The sequence below is a fragment of the Pinus tabuliformis genome, chromosome 1_1 (assembly GCF_031772625.1).
Source record: "Pinus tabuliformis cultivar Carrire ecotype Pingquan chromosome 1_1, CPIR1, whole genome shotgun sequence".
Classification (NCBI taxonomy): Eukaryota; Viridiplantae; Streptophyta; class Pinopsida; order Pinales; family Pinaceae; genus Pinus; species Pinus tabuliformis.
In genome coordinates, this window is record NC_142297.1 from 852,142,494 (window position 1) to 852,167,007 (window position 24,514).

General features: G+C 34.0%; 1 pseudogene; it reads left to right on the plus strand.

Moving 5' to 3' along the window:
• The first annotated feature begins 22,063 nt into the window (after positions 1-22,063).
• On the plus strand, positions 22,064-23,059 carry LOC149216948 (phospholipase D delta pseudogene; annotated as a pseudogene).
• Positions 23,060-24,514: the final 1,455 nt, after the last annotated feature.

Consider the following 24,514-nt stretch of genomic DNA (forward strand, 5'->3'; position numbering starts at 1 on the left):
ACCTTTATTGGTTTATATTCCCACATATTAAACCTCTACAATATCATCTTGACACACTTCCTCTGAATTACCTAGATTTTCATATTTTCTCTATATCTTCTAATTTCCATACCAAAGATGAATCCACATGATGGAGATCCTTCATATCAAATTTAGAGAACAATTGATTTTTCACTTCCTTGATTATTTCCTTGTCATTTTCAATCAGTAACATATCATCTGTTAGGTCCCTATAATACTAGTGATTACCCCATTACTATTGTAGTTGTATCCCTTATTAATATTGTGTGCCCCTATTGCCTCCATATTGTTATTATTGTGCCCCATAGAATCCCTCTATTCTTATTTTAGTGGCTTTATATTATTACTGATAGGTCGGCTGGGTTATATTGTGACTCCTTAGACTCCTATATACAGAAAGGAGGTTTTGTCATTTGAATCATCAAGGAATCATTCATTTGTGTAATGTAAAGGAGGTTGCCCCCTCGAAGAGGCTGAATTCTAAGGCATTGATCTATCTTTTCTATCTTTTTGTGAACTGGTTTCATAACATTTGGTATCAGAGCTTTGGATTCTAGGGTTTTGCTGCTCCAAACAGGTCATCATGGCATTTTCGCTATAACTTTTTTCTGTGACATTTTAAAAGCTAAAAAAAAACCCATTTGAGATGAGATCGCACTGAAGCTCGGGTCCGAATTTCAGAGCTTTTCGCGCTATAATTGCGGAGATATGATCTGAGGAAGTTGGTCTTTTTGCAAACTCCTGAATTACATTCCAAACAGGTGACCTGGGGAAAATCGTCATAACTTTCTCTGGGAATCAGATTGAAAATTCGTAAGAAGGTACAGAAAGAGGACAGACTGTATTTTCCTGTATATATTTTTTAGAGCCAAAGGTCGAAACAGGGACACGTGGCACGGCGTACAAGTTCACTCTACTAAACTAGTCTATAATCAGGTCACTGTGGGAGATTTGGCACAACTCTTCTTTGGAGAATCCAATTAGGATCAGACTAGTGGCATTGGAAAGAGGACATAGAGGGCTACTGCAAGTTGCACTTTCAGAACTGGATGATTTGAAATTACAAAGATATGTCAGAGGCAATATCGAGCTCCTACAAAGTGAAAAAAGGTGTGTAGATTTTTTTTTAAATTTTTACTTAAGCTTGGTTTGAAAAATTATTTTGAAAGAATTCAAAGGGCATAGTAGAGAATTATTATCGGTAATTGATGCCCCGAGGAAAGAAAATGCAAACACCTAGTAAGCAACCTGAAAGCTCTAGCATGACTCATGAAGAAGAGGAAGAAATGCTACATGATATATCAAAATTGCAAGAACAAGTGCAACAAATTTCACTCTCACAAAAGCTAACAGAAGCTAAGATAAATGGCGTGGAATCTAAGATAAAGGGCGTGGAAGCTAAGATTGACGATTTGAAGATAGATTTGAAGGCAGATTTGACAAATTTTCTACAAGAAATACTTACTAATGGTGAAAGGGTAGTAAAGGAAACTCATGATGCGAACAAAAGAAATGTTTGTCATGATTTCATAGACTCTAATGTTGGATCGAAGACCCACCATATTCCAAAAATCGATATGAGGATGTTTGATGGCAAGGATACCGTGACATGGATATTACAGATGGAGCAATTTTTCGATCTCAATAATATGCAAAACACACAAAAGGTACGTATTGCAACTTTATATTTGGAGCCAAATCAGTTTGTGTGGTATCAATGGCTTTGCTCTCATAAACAAATTATCACTTGGGCAATTTTTACGGAAGAATTGACAACACATTATGAGGATGCAAAAAGCAACACTTTTTTTAGCCAATTGATAAGTCTCAAACAAAAGGGTTCAATAATGGAGCACATTGAGGAGTTCCAAAAATTAAACATAAGGGTAAAAAATATTCCAGAGGAGCATAGGATTGATGTGTTCATAGGGACTTTAAAGGATAATATCCAACATGATGTTCACCTTTGGGAACCTGCTTCATTAGAGAAGGCATTCAAGTTAGCAAGAAAAATGGAAAGCAAAATTATGGCAACTAGGAGGCATACCACTCACAACTATAAAGATGGAAGTGTTGTTGCCCCTAGTCTTCCACAACCTATAAGGTTGACACCACAACAATTGGAAGAAAAGAGAGCAAAAGGTCTTTGTTACAGTTGTAATAGCAAATACACTAAAGGTCATAAGTGTGCTGAGAAGAAATTATTCTACATAGATTGTGAAGAGGAAGAGGAAAAGGAGCAAGAAAGGTCAAATGAAGAGGATATACTCCAGGAACAAAGTCTAGATAAAGAAGAAATGACTTCGACCATATCTTGTAATGCATTGGCTAGAATTACCACTCCTCAAACCATCAAGATAGAAGGACAAATCAAGAAGAAAAAGGTAATAGTGTTGATTGATTGAGGAAGTACCCACAAGTTTATTCATTGTAAAGTAGCAAAAGAATTGAATTACTTCCTATATCCAGCACCAGAGTGTCAAGTGATGGTTGCAAATGGAGGAACAATAAATTCCTCTGGAAAGTGCCATAATATCAAGCTATCCGTGGGAGAATATGTATTGACTAGCCCAATGCTTTCCATTCCAATGGGAGGTGATGATGTTGTACTAGGAGTCTAATGGCTACAATCCTTGGGTATTGCAGGGAAACCAGGAAAGATAATCATCTCTAACGGTATGACAAAAGCTTCTAAAAAAGGAACAAAGAGGTGTAATTGCACAATTATGTTCGCTAGATGTTTCCACATCGAATTCATCTATTTCTCTAGATCTCCAAAAAGTCTTGGACAATCATTCCAAGGTATTTGAGACTCCCAAAGGTCTCCCACCTATTCGTGATCATGATCATGTTATTCATCTGATTCTAGGAAGTGTTCCTCCAAACATCAGGCCGTACAGATATCCCTATGCCCAAAAGAGTGAAATTGAACGTATGGTTGCATAAATCCTAGAGGCTGGTATAATTCAACCTAGTCAAAGTTCTTTCTCTGCTCCAGTAGTATTGGTGCACAAGAAGGATGGATCATGGCGCATGTGTCCAGATTATAGGGAGCTCAAAAAGCTCACTATTAAAGATAAGTTTCCCATTCTTGTCATTGATAAATTATTGGATCAATTTACTTCACCAAGTTGGATCTTCGTTCAGGATATCATCAAATCAGAATGAATATTGAAGACATTCTGAAAATAGCATTTAGAACTCATGAGGATCATTATGAATTTTTGGTCATGCCTTTTGGCCTTACCAATGCACCTTCTACATTTCAAGGTTTGATGAATTCCATTTTCAAACACTTCCTTAGAAAGTTTGTGTTAGTATTTTTTGATGATATACTAATCTATAGCAAGTCGTGGAAGGATCATGTTGAACATGTTGACAGGGTACTACAACTATTGGAGGAGAAACAATTATATGCAAAAAGATCCAAATGTTTCTTTGGAGTACAAGAGGTGGAATATCTGGGTCATACTGTATCTCATGAAGGAGTTAAGGTAGACCCTAGCAAAATTAAAGCCATTAAGGAATGGAAAATCCCCACATCCATAAAGCATCTGCGAGGATTTCTCGGGTTGACAGGGTATTATCGCAAGTTTTTTAAGAATTATGGGAGAATAACAGCACCTCTAACAACATTATTGAAGAAAGATGCATTTTCATGGACGCTATAAGCAACAAAGGCCTTCGAACATCTTAAAGAGGAAATGTGCCAAGCACCAGTCTTAGCTACACCGGACTTCACAAAAACCTTTATTGTGGAATGTGATGCTTCAGGAAATGGAATTGGTGTTGTTTTAATGCAAGATGAAAGACCCATTGCTTTTGAAAGTCGTCCAATCAAGGGAAATTTTTTACACAAAGCTATTTATGAGAAAGAAATGTTGGCAATGCTACATGCACTTAAGAAATGGCGACCCTACCTAATGGGAAGACACTTCAAGGTAAAAACGGATCATGATAGCCTTAAATACTTTTTAGAACAAAGATTATCATCTGAAGAGCAACAAAATTAGGTCACAAAGATGTTGGGTTATGACTTTGAAATCATTTACAAAAAAGGAAGCAAAACATGGTGGCAAATGCACTTTCAAGAAAGGATGAGGATGTGGAAGCATTGTTGTGCGCCATTTCTATTATCCAACCAGATTGGATAAACGAAGCAAGGGAGGAATGGAAGAATGATGAAGAAGTGTGGGCACTTATTCAAAAGTTACAACAAGATTCCAGTACATCTAATACATTTAGCTGGCAAAATGATTCGTTATGGTACAAAGACCGCTTATACCTCTGTAAGAATTCCCAGCTCAAACAAAAGATTCTTATGTAATTGCACACTTCTCCCTTAGGAGGGCACTCAGGATTTTAAAAACTTACCACAGGGTTAAGAAGGAATTTTTTTGGGATGGCCTTAAATTAGATATTCAAAAGTTTGTGGCGGAATGTTTGGTTTGCCAACAAAATAAAGTTGAAACAATTAAGACCTCGGGTCTATTACAACCTTTATCCATTCCAAGCCAATGTTCGGAGGATGTTTCGATGGATTTTATCACAGGTTTAGCTAATTCAATCAAACCAAAATTATGGGTGCTAATTGACTCGGCTTCCGAATTAAAAGCTAGTAGACTAGAGCAACTTACAATCACAAAACAAACTCAAAAATTCTACAAACTCTTGGACAAAAAAGCAACTCTCCACAATGTTGCAGACTTCAGCTCTCACTCTAAAATCAATGCCTCAGAAATTTCCTCATTAAAATCCCTTACCAATCATAATCTTTTGGTCAATAACAATGATAACACTGGAAACCTAGAACCAACAACAAACCCAACACACAACAATTTACCTTCTACCTCTGTTCAGAATACACCCGGCAACACACTCAACCCAACCTCATCGCAGCCTCATAAACTGTCAACGCTATCAGAAGTCATACTAGACCCTTCACAATCCACTCAATCAACGCTTAAAGCCAAGCCTACGTCTTTCACTCAAAGCCCGCAACATAAAGCCCTGCCCATGTTTAATATGCAGTCCCCTACGCAATACATTACAGCCCATACGTACAATCAACACAATTATAATTAATTAAAATACAATTAAAATAAACAAATAATTAAAATTTGCATAAAACAATTATGAAATCAATATAATTATAACAAATGAAAATTAATAACTAAAATAATTATAATAATTAATAATTAATAATTATAATAACTAAAATTAAAATTAATTAAAATAAATAACCATTAGTATTAAGATTATTAATTAAAAGAATTATAATTAAAATAAGAAATAACTATAATTAAAATAAGGAATAATTAAAATTAAATTAAAATAAGAAATAATTATAATTAAAATAAGAAATAATTATAATTAAAATAAGAAAGAAGTATAATTAAAATAAGAAATAATTATAATTATAATAAGGAATAATTAAAATTAAATTAAAATAATTATATAAATTAAAAAAAATTGAAAACAAATATAATGAATATAACCAAAAAATTAAAAAAAAAATCTGTCGGCTAAGCATCTCTATATATATATAGAAAAAATAAGACCAGTCTTTCAATATTTTCTCACATCCTGAAGATAAACCATCGTTGCTGGTTCGAAACGTCGATGGAAAAGAATCCTTATGCGATGGATCTGGAAGAGAACCTAAACAATGATGAAACTCGCAGAAACCTCAAAGACAAGTTTTACCCAAGTCTGAGGGAAAGAGTATCATCATGGTGGTAGTTGACAGACTTACCAAGTATGCACACTTTTGTGCATTATCACATCCATTTAAAGCCAGTACAGTTTCTACTGCATTTATGGAAACAATTCAAAAGCTACACGGAAACCCAAAGATTATTGTAAGTGAAAGAGATCCCATTTTCACTGGAAATTTTTGGACAGAATTATTTTCTTGTCTCGGTACTCAGTTAGCTCATAGCTCATCTTATCATCCTCAATCTGATGGGAAAATTGAGATAGTAAACAAATGTTTGGAAGGATATATTCGTTGCTTTGTATCTAATAAACAGACACAATGGGTCAAATGGTTGCCTCTGGCTGAATGGTGGTATAACACTTCCTTCCATACATCAACAAAAATGACCCCATTTATGGCACTTTATGGATATCAGCCACCATGCATCACATCATATTTAAGAGAAAATTATAAGGTTCAAGCAGTGGAAAATCACATCGAGCATCAACAACAAGTCCTCCAACTCTTAAAGGATAACCTCGTGTTGGCACAAAATAGAATGAAACAACAGGCAGATCAACATCGCAGTGAAAGAAGTTTTGATGTAGGTGATTGGGTATTCCTACGGCTACAGCCATATAAACAAATGTCCCTCAAGCAAGCTAAGAAGGATAATAAATAATCACCAAAGTATTATGGTCCGTACAAGGTGTTGCAAAAGATTGGTACGATGGCATACAAATTGGATCTTCCTGTAGCTTCTCGAGTGCACCTAGTTTTCCATGTTTCATGTTTAAAGAAGGTTATAGGCGACAAGCTCCCAGTTCAAACAATATTGCCAGAACTTGACGAGGAAGGAAAAATTATATTGGAACCGGAAGCAGTGACAGAAACAAGAACTCGACAGCTACGAAATCGATCAATTTCGGAGTATCTCATCAAGTGGAAGAACTTATCGGCTGAAGATTCCACATGGGAGGATGAGAATTTTATACAGAAGCATCCGGGAATACTCAAGCGTTGAGGACAACACTTTTTTGAAGGAGAGGGGCATGTTAGGTCCCTATAATACTAGTGATTACCCCATTACTATTGCAGTTGTATCCCTTATTAATATTGTGTGCCCCTATTGCCTCCATATTGTTTTTACTGTGCCCCATAGAATCCCTCTATTGTTATTTTTGTGACTTTATATTATTATTGATAGGTCACTCAACTACAAATCAAATTAGTTGGTGACGATATTATTTATTTGGCTCTAATCATTTTTTGATTTGTAGTTGAGTGAACAATGAATATATGATCCAATAGATGATAATGAACTTAATGTGATAAGGCATCAATGCTTCTTAGCGATTCTCATATAAGTATGAGAATCTTATGCTCATATATGTTGTTATGACCGATAGATTCAGCATATTTGTGACATGTTTGACGAAATGCCTATCAAGGCTAGTAGGGTTCTAGTTAAGTATTTGTTAAATTATTTGCATTTGCATAACTGTTTCGATGTTACTTTTCATTCTTGAAGGTTTCATGGAGTTTTGGGCAGTGGCCTAAGTCCTGGCCCTGAAAAAGTGGTACAGAATCTGGGGTCGCAGGCTTAGAACTAACTGAAAAAGACCCCAGTTGCTTGCATGCCCATGTCATGGGAGCGACTTAGGCTCTAGGGTAGTGAAGTGTCAAGTTGTCTCAGGGGTTGATCACTTGGAAGGGTTGGTTGGATATTTTAGGTTTTGTGACAAGTGCATATGGTCAGATTGGTTTTGTTGTGTTGGTTCCACTTCCTTAACTATACATGGGGAGTTGAATCATATTGTAGTAGCCTCTCACCACATGTTTATCCCAACGGATTGGTTAACTTGGATAAATGTGGGAGGAGGGTGTTACAGAATGATATTAGAGCATGGTTCACCCCTTGGACTAGATGGGCAGTGTGTTTGTCATGCATTCATGTTGCTTGCGTATGTGTTCCTTATACTTGTGGTATATGTACTTGTTGTGTATGCATGGTGTTGGTCATGGTTGTGTTTTTTGTTGTTTTTTTGTTGGAGGATGCAGAGGCTTGGTTACTTGGGATGAAGAAATTTTTTGAATTGCATGATTACTCAGAGAACATGAAATCTAGAATAGTAGCATTCAGTCTTAAAGGTAAACTAGATATTTGGTGGGAATATGTAAGGAAGGTTAGAGACATCAGGACAGAGGAGTTGAGTTGGCATGAATTCAAAATATTTTCAGGAAGAAGTACTTGTCAAAAATGTACCACGACAGTAAGGCCAAATAATTTTATGAGCTAAATATGGGATCGATGACAAATGAGGAGTATACGACTAAGTTCCTGGAGCTATTAAGGTATGGACCATATATTAAGGATGAGAAGGCTAAATTTCATAGATTTGTTAGTGGTTTTCCATTAGTTTTTAGAGATCGGATTGAGTATGATGAGCCTCAATCAATTGAGGAAGTTATTGGGAAATTGAAGCATTGTTATGAGCATTCAAATCGTTAGAATGAATCTCAGCAAGGATGGAAAGGGAAAGATAAATGTAAAGGTAAATGGAAGCCAAAAAGAACAAGGCCTCATAACATAGAAGAGAAAGAAAACGTTTCACCATACAAGAATTTCAACATAGCTAGACAGGGAAATGGGTAATAGCAGTAGAATAGAGGTGATGGTACAGGATGGTTGGAGTGTCAAACGTGTGGTAAGGAACATATTAAGAGAAATTTTCCATAGAATCAGGGTGGTAGGCCTCAGATCTATCATGAACAAGAGGCACAGACTATTGCGGATGTTGGGAAGAGCATTCCTTGTATCTATGCAACGATGGATAACAAGCAAGAAGAGCACTAGGCAACTATTATCGAGATGGATGGTAAGCTTTGTGATCAAGGATCTAGGGCAGTCAAGTGTCAATTTGTCTCAGGGGTTGATCACCTGGAAGGGTTGGTTGGCTCCTGTAGCTTTTGTGACATGTGCAGAAGGTCAAATGGTTGTGTTATGTTGGTTCCACTTCCTTAACTATACATGGGGAGTTGAATCAGATTGTTCTAGCCTCTTGCCACATGTTTACCCCAACGAACTAGTTAACTTGGGTAAATGTGGGAGGAGGACCGTGTTACATCCTCTAGATTTTGATCTCCCTCTTGAGGACTTCTTTTTATTTCTATTCTGGGAGTGCCCTCTTATAGATAAGGCATTTTTCATTCTATATTTCCATGTTTATCCATCTCATCTCCTTTGATAACAAGGATGAGACTATTTCATCAAAATTTAAAGAAATTGCATTACAACTATGACAACAAGCAAACTATCCCACAACTCTCGTAGAGAACACAAGAAACTAATGCACTTATCTTCATCTAAAATCTTAACATCAATGATGATAATTGACTTACCATAATATTGAAGGCGTTCAAATCATCTATCACTAAGTCTCCATCTTTCATCCCCCAATTATACAACTTCTTTTGCATGAATAATTCTTTCATTAAGGACTTAGACTGATAGAAAATTCCTAACTTGTCCCACAAAGCCTTTTTCGTAGCTTCCCCTAAAACATTCAATAATATTGAATCTAAGAGACACAAGCATATTGTGCTCTTTGCCTGTTGATCCAACTTGGTCCAGTATTTTGTTGACATCCATGTTGGTGTTGTACCTGGATCCAAAATAATCCACTGATCTCTATTCACCAACAAATATTCCATTTTGAGTTTTCATAGCTCGAAACTCTACCCACTGAATTTCTTAATCTCTATATTTGAATTACTCACTATTTCTTTTCACCAAAAGAATCATTTCTGCAAATCTCCCATTGTAATAAGGTCTACCACAGGCCCGAGCCAAACCCTTTAGCCACAAAAGTGTCTGCTTGAAATGAAAATTGCTCTAATACGAAATGTAGCTTTTAATTTTGTACAATTAATTGCTACAAATATATTCTTAATAAAAACAGAAAAGATCTAATTGAAAGCACACACATTAACACAGATTTTATTCTGTTAACCAAAACCAAGAAAAATAGAATAATTTTTTTTAATATATATTCTTTTGTATAGTATTACAATATATATATTATGTGGCATCAATGAACTGTCAATCCATTTACCCTAGATTAAAATACAACTATAGTTCATTAACTAAAACTACAAAACCACCATGCACCACAAAATCGCTTTTAGCAAAAACCTAAGTGTCAAAAATCACCAAAACATGCACAAAAGTCACAAAAAAAAATAAGGACACTACCCCAAACCCCCATGCAAGGAATTTTTCTCCCCTGATATGCATCATACATTTTTACAGCACATAGACCTCCCCTGATATGCATCATACATTTTTACAGCACATAGAAATACTCGTACAAAAAATATAACACATACCCAACACTAAAGCCCTTTAAAAACCTAACTAATCTTAAAACAAATAAATTTATTACATTATAAATTAGAATGTTAAATATGAATGCATGTTCTCAATAACTCTTACCTCCATTAAGTTTATATTTATAATTCGCTACTTAACAACCATTATAGAGCTCATGGACAAGTGGTGTGTTAACATTAAAGTGATTGGATGAGCAATAAATCCATCGCAAACCACAATTATTTCCCCTCATTCTTGCAATCATGAAGTGAAGTGTAATAAACATGATAGGTTAAGTGAAGTGTAATAAACATGATGGGTTAAATTACAATGAGATATCAATGATTCTATTTTTTTTGGTCTTAGTCTAATATAAGTTGGGAATTTTTTTCATCAAATAAATTCAAGTTCAATTTTGGGCAAGGATGGAGGGCCAAAGGCATTATGATATTTTTGTCCCACGTGAAATCTCAAACCTTCATAGAGCCTAGTGGAGGAGTGCACTTTAGATAGCATATTTGTTGGTGGTATTTTCTCATTATGGCAACAAGATGGTAACTCAAATTGAATTTGAATTTTAAGTATTTAAGAACTTAAGAAGGTAGAGCTATAGAAATGATGGGTTATCAAAGCAGTAAATAGAGAAATTGGAATTAATATGTCATTAATTAGTCCTTTTTTTTATGGGAATTTGAATTCTCTAGTGAAGCCTTAGTAAGATATTTATTAGTTTTATTTAAGTTGTTGTAGAGGATGAGGAAACAATTTAGCAAGCACAATGAGACATGGTGTATTTATTATGTTTTTACATAAAACGTGAAATTTTTAATCAATATGTTTTTTTTAAAGTTCATATTTTGTATATACATATTAAGGTATATTTATTACTAATTTAATTTATTAGATATTAAACCAATCATTTTATAATTATATTATACTAACCATATAAATTAAATGGTTGGTAAATGTTGATAGACATCCAAACACTTACTTCATGATGCATTTTGCATTGTCAAGATTTTAAAAAATCATAAAAATTAACTGAATTATATTTTAAATATTATTATATTATTAATTAAATAATAATAATAATAATAATAATATATGAGTTAACGCTATATGTATTTAAGAAAAGAATAAGATTCTTAAATATGGAGATTCACTCTCACTTTACCATGGATATGTTTAATTAGTAAATAAGTTTTGTTATGATACCATGGTTAACTAATATAGCATGCCCAAAAACCATAACCCATTTTTATGTGACACAACTTGCCCAAACAACCGTAACTCAGAGTTATATTACACAAGTTCATATGACATAATTACTTTTGAAATAAATTTGAACTATGGATATTTGACTACTATAAAAATACTCTAAAATATTCTATGGAGAACAAATCTACCATATACTTAATATGGATTGGTAATTAAATAAAAATCATAAAAATCTTATTCCAAAGTTGATACACTTATACAAACTTATAAACTTAATTATGAAAAATTAAAACAAAAAACAACTCACATAATAAATAATGGCCTAGTCTAACTTATAAACTAAATAGTGTTTTTCATCTAGATATAACAATACAATTTCAAGCAAAATTATAATTATAATTTGTAATCTTTTTAATTTATAAATTTTCTAATTAAATTTTAGTCATCACTATTTTTCAACATAATTAAAAGTTAATAATCCTATTAATTTAATAAAATAAATTTATGAATACATAACCATTAAATATTTTTAATGTTATACTTTCACAATTTTCCAAAGCATTTATGTTTGAATTTAAATTTTAGCTTCAATATTTTCCAAAGAATCCTGTCGAATTACCAATTCCCTATCTTTTAAAGAAAAAATTATTCTACCCAATAGAAATGCACTTGAATATACGGCAGAATTAAAAGCAAAACGGCGGCCATTTATTTCTCGAACCTTCAAAATCAAATCAGGTAACTAGTTATCAAATAGTTCAGATAACAGTTTCTAAAATTGAACAAAAGCAATTGTTCAGAATCTGCATTCCTTCACTATACAACATACATTAATCTGTAACATCCCTAAATACAATCTAAAACCCACAAAGCTTCGTGATAAGTTATGCTTGATAACCCCTACACTGTGTGATTAAATATTCACCTCTGTACATATATATATATATACACACTGGCGATCATCTTCAATACTCACTCAGCATGGTGATGCTCATGTCCTCCTGCCGCCTTGTCGTCTGCCGAGTTATAGATATCTATCATGTGTGCCCGCAGAGGCACAGGTTTGAACAAATTAACACAAGTGCCATGGCCAGGACGCTCCCAGTGGTAAAGCTGCCGCGAATATCGAACGAAATCAACTATGAACCCTGTGAATTTGACAAAATTTCATGCTCAATCAGCAGGCAAAGATCTCATCTCGTTTCACAACAAACATTAACTATGCATCGCTTCTACAGGTTCTTCTTTGATAAAATTCATCTATGAAGGAAAGGAAAATGTACCGAAACTGTGACATATTTAAGGCATTACTTTGAATTCCATTGATTTTGTTGATTACCTGCACAAAAATTACGATATACTGTGCAAAATTTAAGTATTCTTTTAAGTTCGTTCAAATTGTTATGAAGAATTACATCAATTGCAATGTACACACAGCATGCTTTACAGCTATCTTTTGATAAAATTCACAACTATATTTATATAATAAGTGTGGCATATCAGAAAAAATTTAAAGCCTTTCTTGTAATTTCATTTTGATTTTGCTGATTACCTGCTAGAGTTCTGATCTCATGAGCGGAGTTTTAGGTATTCCTTTAAATCAGCTATAATTGTTCATTTCTTTTGAGAATTAAATAAATTCCAATGTGCATAATACTCCTTATGCTCATAATTTAGACGCTTTATTCGTGGATAAAAAAACTGGAAGAGAATTCAAATGTTGTTCGTGGATAGAGCGTATGAAGTACCAAAATAAATGAAATGTTAGTATGATAACTCCATACCTGCATTTTTGGCTTGGAGTTCAGCAATCTGCGAGGCAGAAAAGAGCTGTTGTAGATAGTGCAGAGGATTGAACTCCGAATTATGTGGTTGAAATGGCAGTAATTCATTTGAAGTTGCCGGCTGTGGTGGTTCTTTTGCTTCAATGTGGTGATCTGCTTGGCCCTGAGATGAAGATTGTTCCTTAATCGGAGTAGATGACGATAAACTCACAAGCATAGAAGCCGCTTCGTAGGTGTCCCTATCAATGTTATTAGAGTGGAGTTCTTGATTGGAATTCTTCACGGACAATGAGTAATCAGCCGATTCTTTACCGGATGGCGAGGATCCGTTAAATTTACTTGCAGTTAAAGATTGTGATGGGTTCTCCCTGGGTAGTTTTGACGTACTATAAATGTCAGTACTGTTTGTTCCTGTTGTTGAACATAGCCTTGGACGTTTGATTGGACGATTATAGTCGGCTTCTAACGAAGGAACCGACTCGTCGTCGATATCGGAGTCACTCACAAGCCGAGGCATGCTTGAAGCCATTGTATTTCCTGCATTTTCCACCGTTGGCTTCTTGTGTTTGACAGCTTTCTGTGTACACTTTAATTGAATGCGTCTGCGTCTGTCTATTTTCATCGTGTTCGATTCCCCTGTTTTAAAAACAGGATTAATAATTTAGATAAAGTCCTAATAGTTCCCGTATGTAATGTACAAAGTTGCAATCTGAACAGAAGAACTTCTAATTTTAAAGAAATACCTGCAATCTCCAGCCGTTCTTGAACTCCACGCGCTCCCCGCCATGAATACAAAGATCCGGTTGAAAAGGCATGATCAGCAGTATTATCAATACTAATCAAGTTCAAAGCAGTAAAGATCCTTGCAATTTCCGTTAATCTTCTTATTTTACCTGTGATTTAGAAAGAGTGATCGGTAAGTGTTAGTGAAACACCACACGGCAGAGGAAGTTCAAATCCTTTTATAACGCTATGATGGCAAAGGGCTAGATTAGAATAATCATTTGCTGTATAATTTAAAACCTTCTACTCACAGCGATAAGTTTGGGGATCATTATGCTTGTCAAGGATTGCTTCAGTTGCAACTTCCAGCGTTATGGAACGTTCCTGCAAAAGATCCGAAATCAGCCACAAACCAGTATAGGATGGAGTTCAAATTTCTAGAAGTTGAGGTGGATCTAAACAATCAAATTCGTCTGTCAACTTACCTCATCAACAAGGAAAAGCTGTATGAATCTTTCTGTGAGCTCCCTCATGGGATTTTCAGCCATTTCTTCACTTAAAAGCCTGAACTTCCGTGCTCGGCAGGATTTGCGGGAAAGGGCTTCTTCCTATTTAACCAGACAATAATGGCTGGGCTTAAAATTGTCATGAAGTGGAATATCTTATCATCATTATTATTCTAAACTATACAAAAAAAATCCTCTACGGTTGAAGACAGAATCGATTACTACTTTGAGCTTCTTTATTGCATACGAAACCCTTGTGGCGCCCAACCAGAGATACTTTTCTGCCCTTTCTTGCTGCTGCACAATTAGAACGCATTGCAGGACGTTGAAAATTTCATATATCCTCCTCTTTCGTGTCCCTGCAACAAAATTCCACTCAGTACAAAACCGGGTAACACACTGCCATCTGAACATCCACGAAAAACGTTAAGACATTGAGAAAATTTCTTCTAGGTCTTTAGAAAAAACATGACCACCTGATTTCTACATACCTAGAAGAGTTGCCAGTGTTCGCAAGGAGATGATTGAATCCACTTTGGATGCGCAAAACATAAAAATCCTGTGAAAAATACTCACACTATGAATAACCAAGAGAATTATTAATAGAAATGACTTTTTTTAAATAAGGGAAGAATGAAATAGTTTTATTTTTAGACAGCATTGGTGCAGACGCTAGAAACTTGAAACTCTGAAGCAGTCTACAAACAGGTATAATACCTTTCGCACAACTCATTCAAAGAATGGTTGTCTGGTGGGCAACCTTTCTGGTTTAGATTTTGTGTAGAAGGTGACTTAGAATACATGCCCTGCATTTACAAATCCAAGTAGTAATTATAAACATTCAACATTCTTTTTTCTATTTCTTAGCAGATAGAAAACAATAGGACTGTCCTCACCTGTCTTTCTTTTGCGTCCAGGACATCTGCAGCAATGGCACTCAGGCTGGCCAATTTATCAGTTCTGTTACCAGCTGTAGGCGATTTATTTTCTTCAATTTCTGCATTGCACTTACGTTAATAAACCAATTTGCGTAACCTGTTTGTGTAGCCCTAACCTGTATAGGTTTTACCAAATTACCTTGCGCTGGCATCCCATCCGATCTTCCAATCTCACGTGGTTTTTGCCCAATTGTTTCACCCCAACCACCTGAAACTTCAGAAGAGAGTCAATGTAACCCGGAAACCCATGATCGAATTCCTCTTCTAGTCAATACAAACAATTTGACTATCATACATTGGAAATTGAAAATAGACAATAAATCCATGAGACGCGTGATCGAATTCCTGTTATCTTCAATAAACCCAAGAAACCCATGATCGAATCCCTCTTATCTTCCATCGAAGCGTTTATATACATACCTTCCAAATTAAAATGGATCTTGAAAGAGGCAGCTCCAAGAGGAGCATCGTTATTGGCCAGAACGCGAATACTGCTGGAGATAGTGGTACCCAACAGCTCATACTTCTCATTGTAGGCGGCCAAAAGAAGCCTGAACTTGGGAGCCACCGAAGGACTTGTGCATACATGGGTACTAGCCTCGTCTATCGCAATATACAGATGTTTCGGTTCTTTCCATGCATCCTGGTCTCCTCCTTCCTGCCCAACAACCCTTCTAGACATTTTTCCGAATCTTTGTAGCCCACGTATAACAGGACCAGCGCATCCCTTTTTGCACTTCGATCGAGTTAAGGGCATCCAGTAATACTTGAGCGACGGATTATCAGAACCAGGACTGTTCAATTTGAGATGAGCATCTGCATAGACAACGTATATGTAAAGATGCATCGTCCTATTGTTCAAGAATCTGACATTGAACCTCAGGCAGCTCTCTCTCAAATACTCCTCAACCTCCGCTCCCACAGAGGTCTCAATAGCTTCAGAAATCTTCATTTCGGTGGGCTTGTCACCGCTTAGATCGTGGAAGAGGAGTTCCACCTGATTGTAAGAACATTTTTGTTTCCCCAGCTTATAAGCCCTGCAAAAGATTAACCAGCGTGAGTTGCATGTTGTCACGCTGTAAACATTCAAACCCTACTCCACAATAAAACGACAAAAAAAACCAGCGAAATTCTTTACCGCAATTCCGGTTGCTCAGAAATTGCAACTGCGGTGCTTGTTGACACCGGACAGAGTAGATCAGAACCGTTTACAAATGTCTTGCCTATCATAAACTTCTCTTTGCAATCTTTAACTGTAGACATCTTGCGCAGAGCCGACAAACCCACCAGAAAAGATGCTGCCAATGTCAAATCACTAGTTAAGCATGATTTCGTCTATTGGCGATTGCATGGACCTGAAACGTTCGCAAAATATTCAGGCAAACTGCATAGAATTTGAAGTCAATTAGTACAGATCTTGTAAACCTGAGTTTGAATAGGGAAGAGAGCAGATTGCAGTCCGACCTTCTGATATTAAAGATGTTGAAATCTTAATGCTCAATCGGGGCTACGATTTAAAAAGTTCCTGTACAAAGATTGGAGTCTTCTATCTGTGCAGAGCTCACAATTAAAAGAATGATACAACAGAAACATAAAATCAAACTGAGAATTGATTTATATACGACGGGCGGGCTCTTGAAAACGAATAATTTCAAATTGTAACGGTCACGGTAAGAAAAGAGAGAAAGATATGGCGATCTAACGCAGTTGAAACTTGAGAGCCTTTCTAGCCATTGTAAGAATTTACAGGGTAAGTTCCTCAGAAACAACACCAAAAAGACACCGCTCACAACATCAATACACCATTATTTTTGACGTGGTTAAAACCCTCAAAGAGAAAACAGTCAGAAATAACACCAAAAGGACACCGCTCACAACCAGATCACAGATCAATACACCATTATTTTTGACGTGATTAAAACCTTCAAAGAGGGAAACAGTCCAGGACCTGAACCAACGCGGCCACTTCTTCTCTCATGCACGGATTACCCTACAAATGACCCTCCATGCGCTTTAAATAGAATTCATGGACCAATCGGGTGTCAAGCCACGGATCAAGTGTCGGTAATACCGAGGAGAGAATGAACCGTCGGATCACTACATATCGTGACCGTCGGATTGTAAGTTACAAAATGTACAACTGTAAAGAAACACACTTTACGTAACTCTATACTAGACCAAGTTGTACTTAACTATTTCCTATGTGTCGGAATATCCTAACAGCCACGTCAAGTCTTTTGTGTTACTTTTATTCAGGCCAATTTATGTTGGATTCAGCATTTTCAAGATAGTCTCGAGCATTATGTGTTACTTCTATTTAGGTTAATTTATCATGGTTTCAGTATTTCAAAAATATTCAGATTAACTCATCAGGGGTCAGTATTTTAAGGGTGGAAAAAAAAATGAAATAGTTAGATGTGTGGATTACATATTTAATTTTATGATTCTAGTTTATGATATATATATCATGTATTTATTGTAGGTTAAGTATGGAAATAATTACAAATATCTTTTATTTTGAGTATATATATATATATCATGTTGTGTATGGAAGAAATTGTATATCTCTTTTATTGTGGAAGGAAATACAAATTTTATTATTTTAAATAGCACATCATCATACATTTCACATGTTTTTCATTTTGAGCAATACATAAGTCACACACATGCACCATGTATCAATTTCATATTGAGTATGGAAAGAATTGCATACCTCCTTTATTTTGAGCAACACTTTTGTTTAAATTACAATAGAATTAGTAAACTTGCACTTCCAAAAAATATTTAATGAATTTTAGATAAAATTGACTGAAAATTATAATTTAACAAAGATCAAAATCTAAAATAGTTAAATTACTTAAAATGATTTATATAAAATACATAATAGATATTTTATTTAACCTACTTTATCCACATTACAATGGTATTTTAATATTAAATATTTTTAAATACACTTTTTCCATACTAAGAAATAGTTAAAGTATTTTTAAATACACTTCTTCCATGTATTAGGAAATAGAATTCTATGAAAATGATTTTGAAATATTTTATTTAAAGGATATATATATATCTGTGTGTGTTATATTTTATATGGTTATCAAAATATTTTATTTATGGTTTGAGGAATATATATATAGTAAAGAAGGAATTAATTATATTGCAATGTAATATCAAAAATTAATAAATTAAGCTAGCATAATGAGAGTGAAATTATTGATATTCTATAATGATTTTAATTATTCTATTTATGTTGTTTTGTTTCTTTTTTTATGATTAAGCTTAGCCGAGACATTTTTGTTTTTTATTATAACTAATATTATTTTTTATTTTAATGAATATTTTATTTTTAATTTAAAAATGACACCTATTGAGAAAAGAAGGAATCACAGATCTCTCTCACACTCGGGTGTAGAATGGGCCTCTCTACCCAATGACATATCAAGGAAGTATTGAAAAAATAATTATTGATAGAAACCATTCACTTGAAAGAATATTTCTTCAATACTTTTATAATGGCTCAATCTCATCTACTTGGAAAATGTCTTTTTAGAAAGTTTTGCAATTAATATAACGTTCATTTCTTTGAACATGAAATTTAAAATGGATATTATTAGCAATAGATTCATATTCAAAATGGAGATTATTAGCAATAGGTTTACCAATGTATATCAACATTGATCAAGTGTAAAGAGCTATCTTTGGAGAGCTAAGGCAAAGAAGTTGAAAAAAAACCATTAACATTCCAATTACCCAGTTCATGTATTAGTAATATGTTATACCACTTTAGCATTCATAAAGATATTTCATCTCAAAGTTTTAAATATATATTCTTAAAATTCAAATATTGATAGGATGTAAGATATCATAGGATGATTCTCACTTTGCTTTTCATAAATAGTTTTCTATTTCAAGGATTTTTTTTTGGGAAATAATTGAATGTCATTTAATGAGGGATAATAGGGTTTGAAGGATAATGAAGGTTTTAAATTTGATTTTTTGCTAGAAGATAAAATATATTTGTTCTAATTAAAGCTTTCTTATAGAGATTTCGACTTAAATTTCAACCTAAGTATCACATAGTAATGTGAGCATTTATAAATTGAATATAAAATAATCATGAAATAAATTAAGTTCTCATCAATTTTAATTATTGAATTATTGGTGTAAACATCCATAATTTGGTATATTGGTGAAGTGAATATAAAATAATCATGAAATAAATTAAGTTCTCATCAATTTTAATTATTGAATTATTGGTGTAAACATCCATAATTTGGTATATTGGTGAAGTGAGATGAGCTTTGGCGTTATTCGAATAAATTTAAATTCAAGATTTGGCATACAAGTGAAGTGAAATTTGTGTTTCTATTCGAGTAATATAAAAAAGAGATGTATCATTGTGCAACGTACTCCACATTTATTTATGAAGAGTTTAAGTTATAAAATTCTAGATTATTATAAAATATTAAACTAATCTTTTGAACTTTGAATTCAAAAGTTTAGTACAAAATTTAATACATAACTATTTAGCCAAATGTGCACTTAAGGCCCCTTTCATACATAATTAGGTCCACATATGATCACTTTTCTTCATTTACTAGACATTCCCAACCATGTGAAATCATTTTCTATTTTTAGTTTAAGTCTGTTTTTAGCAAGGGTTGCCACCTATGATGACATGTGGCAGTAGTAGGGCATTCATTTGGCACTCACTAATGGTGTAGCTATTTCCTATCCATGAGTGTGCATTGCCTTAGCCATAGCATCTCTAATTACTAAGGTGCATTTCCTCTCTTATTTTGGGAGATGTCCTTGTCCACTCACCTTAGCACCCTATCCTTTGATATTTAGTCTTATTTTGGAGGTTTATTTATATTTATGAGTTAGGAGTTGCATGAAGGGGTTATCACTTTAGTTCTATCTTATTTTTTACTCCACCTATATTTAGTCAACCCCTTTTTAGACTCACTCTATTTTAGGGTCTTCTACTCTAATTTCATACTACTAGGTAATGAGGGAAAGCGATTTTCTATTTTCTAGTGCGCTTGCACTATGGAACCTCAACCTAACACACATTTCTTCAATCTCAAGAGGGTTATTTAATTATATTCATGTCAAGCAATAATATACACAAGAGTTATGAGTAATTAAAATTGGTCTTTTGATGGGGCTATTTTCTTTATGTGAATTCATTCACTAAACCAAAGAGCCAAAAGCCTCCATTTCTAAAATGTTGACATCTCTCATCTTTAACTCAGTTTTTACAACAAGAGACTTCAACATAAAAAAACCCATACCCCTGAATACTCATAATTACTAGCTGCTCCGGCACTTCTTCACACCCTTGAATGCAAGAGACCCAATATGATCCACTACTATAATATTTGACTCTAGTTTGTAATTTAAGTATAGGCTAGGGCAATCCTTAAATACAAAGATGAACTTCCTATGTTCCTATCTATCTTTAAAAAATTAAATAATGTATTAACTAATTTTTTCTTCCAATTTCTTATTATCAAAATTCAAATAACTTTTATTATAATAAAATTTTAATATTAATAAAATCACTATTTTTAATAAAAACTAAATTAATTATTTTTAAATAAAATAAATAGGTTGCTTCTAAAGAATTTTATTATAATTAAATTATGAAACATTAATATTTAATATTGGAAAAGTCCCGGAAAATATATATATATATATATATATAATTAATAAAATCCAAAAATACCATATTACACAAATAATATTTTAAATTATAAATAAATTTAATATCATAAAAAACTCTAAAATAATTAAATTATACACACTCCAAAACTCTGAATATACAATTCCAACCATTTCTAATTATATCACATCTAACGTTTTCTAACTAACTCTATATTCTGACCATTTCTAACTATATTACATCTCATTATCCTAACCAACTCTATTGTTAGAATGAATATATTCGATTAACTATAACAATAAGACCTGGCAAATGTATATGATATATTTGTCCTTAGCGTGTAGTGCAGCAATATCTAAAAGGCGTATTATGGAAACATGGGCCCAGGATTCAAATCTGACAGTAACAGGAAGGCTCTATAGTGTCATGGAGATTTCGGCACAATTCAATCTGTGTACTGCTTGGTCATGCCAGGACCTATAATTGCTATAGAAAATCGTGGTGAAATCATTTACTTGTCTGCAATCTTAGCTATTGGGTTACATGAGGAAACTTAAATCCAAGGTTTAGCATCCCAGTAGGAAGGTGAGATGCAGTCTGTGGTTATCGGAGTAAATTTAAATTCAAGATCTGACACGCAAGTGAAGTGAAATTCGTTGTTTTTCAATTTTGGTGGGAAGAAAGAGATGCATGGCTGTGACACTTGGTACGCATTTAGTCTGTGAAAACTTTAGACCCACTGAATCCAAACCTATTGCAGAGTACTGAAACGCCCTTCTGAAATTTCAGCTGGGCATTATGGATCAAGGTTGTTATTTCAATCCAAAATTTAGTACATACATACCAGGAAGAATCTGCCATTATTGAGAATTCGCAGCTCCGGGATTGGTTCCAATCTTTTTTTTCGCTATATTGGGCTGCAGTTCTTTGAATTTCCATTGAAATGTATGGTTCTGGGTCGATTTGAGAACATACCCACCGGGAGGAATCTGCCATCATTGGGCATTTGGAATTCTGGGTCAATTTGAGAACATACCAACCAGGAGGAATCTGTCATCATTGGGCATTTGCAGTTCTGGGATTGATTTAAGGTTTCTTTTTCGGTTTGGATTTCATTGTTCTGAATTCAATTGAAATGGCTGGTTCTGGGCGATTGAATGGATCTGAGAAGATGAATGATGTACCCTTAAATTCATGCCCATCTCAGAAAGTTGTTCTTCTCCATGGTAGTTTGGAAGTCTGGATTTATGAGGCAAGGGCACTGCCCAACATGGATATGGCATCAGAGAATCTAAGGCAATGCTTCACATCGTTTAAGACATGTAAAGTGAGAACCCAGAGGAGGGGAATAGACCATCATCATCATCATAAAATTATCACCAGTGACCCTTATGTTTCAATCCAAGTTGGAGGTGTAACTGTTGCGCAAACCCGCATCATAAACAACAATCAAGATCCAGTCTGGAATGAGCATTTTCATGTTGACCTGGCTCATCATTCGACGAATGTGGAGTTCACTGTTAAGGACAATGATGTTTTTGGGGCTGACCTCATAGGAACTGTGGCGATCCCTGCACAGAGGATTTCGAATGGCCACAAGATTGAAGGTTGGTTTCGGGTGCTTAATTCCTATGGTAAGCCTCCTAAGCCTAATTCTGCGTTGAGGCTGTCAATTCAGTTCCGTTCAGCAGAAACTGAAGCTCTGTTCATAGATGATGATGGGGTTCCCAATAGTTATTTTCCTCTTCGTAAAGGTGGGATGGTTTCACTTTATCAGGATGCTCATGTCGTTGATGGCTTACTTCCTGAGATTCGATTGGAGGGCGGAAAAGTGTTTGAACATGGAAAATGCTGGGAAGAGATCTGTCATGCTATACTTGAAGCCCATCATTTGGTCTACATCACTGGATGGTCCATATATCATAAAGTAAAGCTTGTGAGGGAACCCACAGTTCCACTGCCATCAGGAGGAGATCTGAACTTGGGGGATCTTTTAAAATTTAAATCTCAAGAAGGTGTCCGTGTTCTGCTCTTGGTCTGGGATGACAAAACTTCACACCACAATATACTTCTGAAAACGGTACACTTATATTCTCTTTATTATATTTCTCTGCAGTATTTTATTTTCTAAAATTGTTGACTAATATAAAAAAAAAAAACTTTGCTGTGAAAAAATTAAAAGTCAATCCACATCCTAAATTAACCGGCAACTCTAAATTAATTAATCGAACTTGTGATTTCCACGTATTTTCTCTTTATTTTGGATTGATGGCTTTGTGATTCTTATTTATTTTCTTTATTTTGGATCATCTTATCATTCTAATGAGTGCCAAGTGAACTATACAAAAATCATGAGAAATTAGTCAGTTACAACTACCTCTCATAGAAATAATCATACATTAATGACTTACTTTAACACAGTTGAATCCCAAAATGACAACGTTACAGTTTTTAAATCTTATTTTTTTAGAAAATCAATGCTCATCATGATACCAAAAACAAATTGACAAACAAGATCTTTTGCATGCAACGAAATATTTTTAGTTTTTCATCATCTAGTTTTCACTTAACAATTAAAATGAAAAGGGTGTTTTTATTATCATTATTTTTTTAAAGTGGTTTCAAGTGATTTTGAGTAAACGTGGTATGGTGTAAAAAAATTGGATGATCCCTATCCCAGAGAGCTTTACAGTTTTCAGATCTTATTTTCTTACAAAATCAATGCTGCTCATGATACTAAAGACAAGTTGACAAACAAAATCTTTGCGTGCAATGAAACATTTTCAGTTTTTCATCAGCTAGTTTTCACTTAACAATTAAAATGAAAAGGGTGTTTTTATTATCGTTATTTCTTTAAAGTGGTTTTGAGTAAACGGCATGGTGTAAAAAATTTGGATGATCCCTATCCTAGAGAGCTTTACAGTTTTTAGATCTTATTCTTTTTACAAAATCAATGCTCATCATGATACTAAAGACAAGTTGATAAACAAGATCTTTTACTTGCAATGAAAAAATTTCAGTTTTTCATTAGCTAGTTTTCACCAAATTTCATTAGCTAGTTTTCACTTAACAATTAAAATGAAAATGGTGTTTTTATTATTATTATTTCTTTAAAGTGGTTTTGAGTAAACATGGTAATAAAAGTGTGTTTGTAACATAATAGAGTTGTTTTTATCAAATTAAAATTAACAATTGCACCTAAAATTGTAAAAAAATATAAACGAGAAATAAAAATGGTAGACAATTATATTCGATATTTTTTATTTTATTGAAAATTCTAATCAATTTTCTAAGCATCTCTTAAAATAAAACTAACACATAGAAATAAAGAAAGTCTCATGCTGCATAAAACTCAGCTTATAAAAATTTAAACGATCCCTGAAATTTTAAATTTGAGCCAAATTCAATTCAATTTTTATCTCAAAATAAAATTTGTCTATGGCAAAATTAGCATGTCCCCTAAACAAGTTGGTTCTTCGTGACTTCTCTTCCATTTGTTAAAGTGAAGCAAAACTTATTAAAATAAAATTATCCCCTTCATAAAACTTAATTATGCAAAATTCAAATTATTACTGTAATTTTAGTC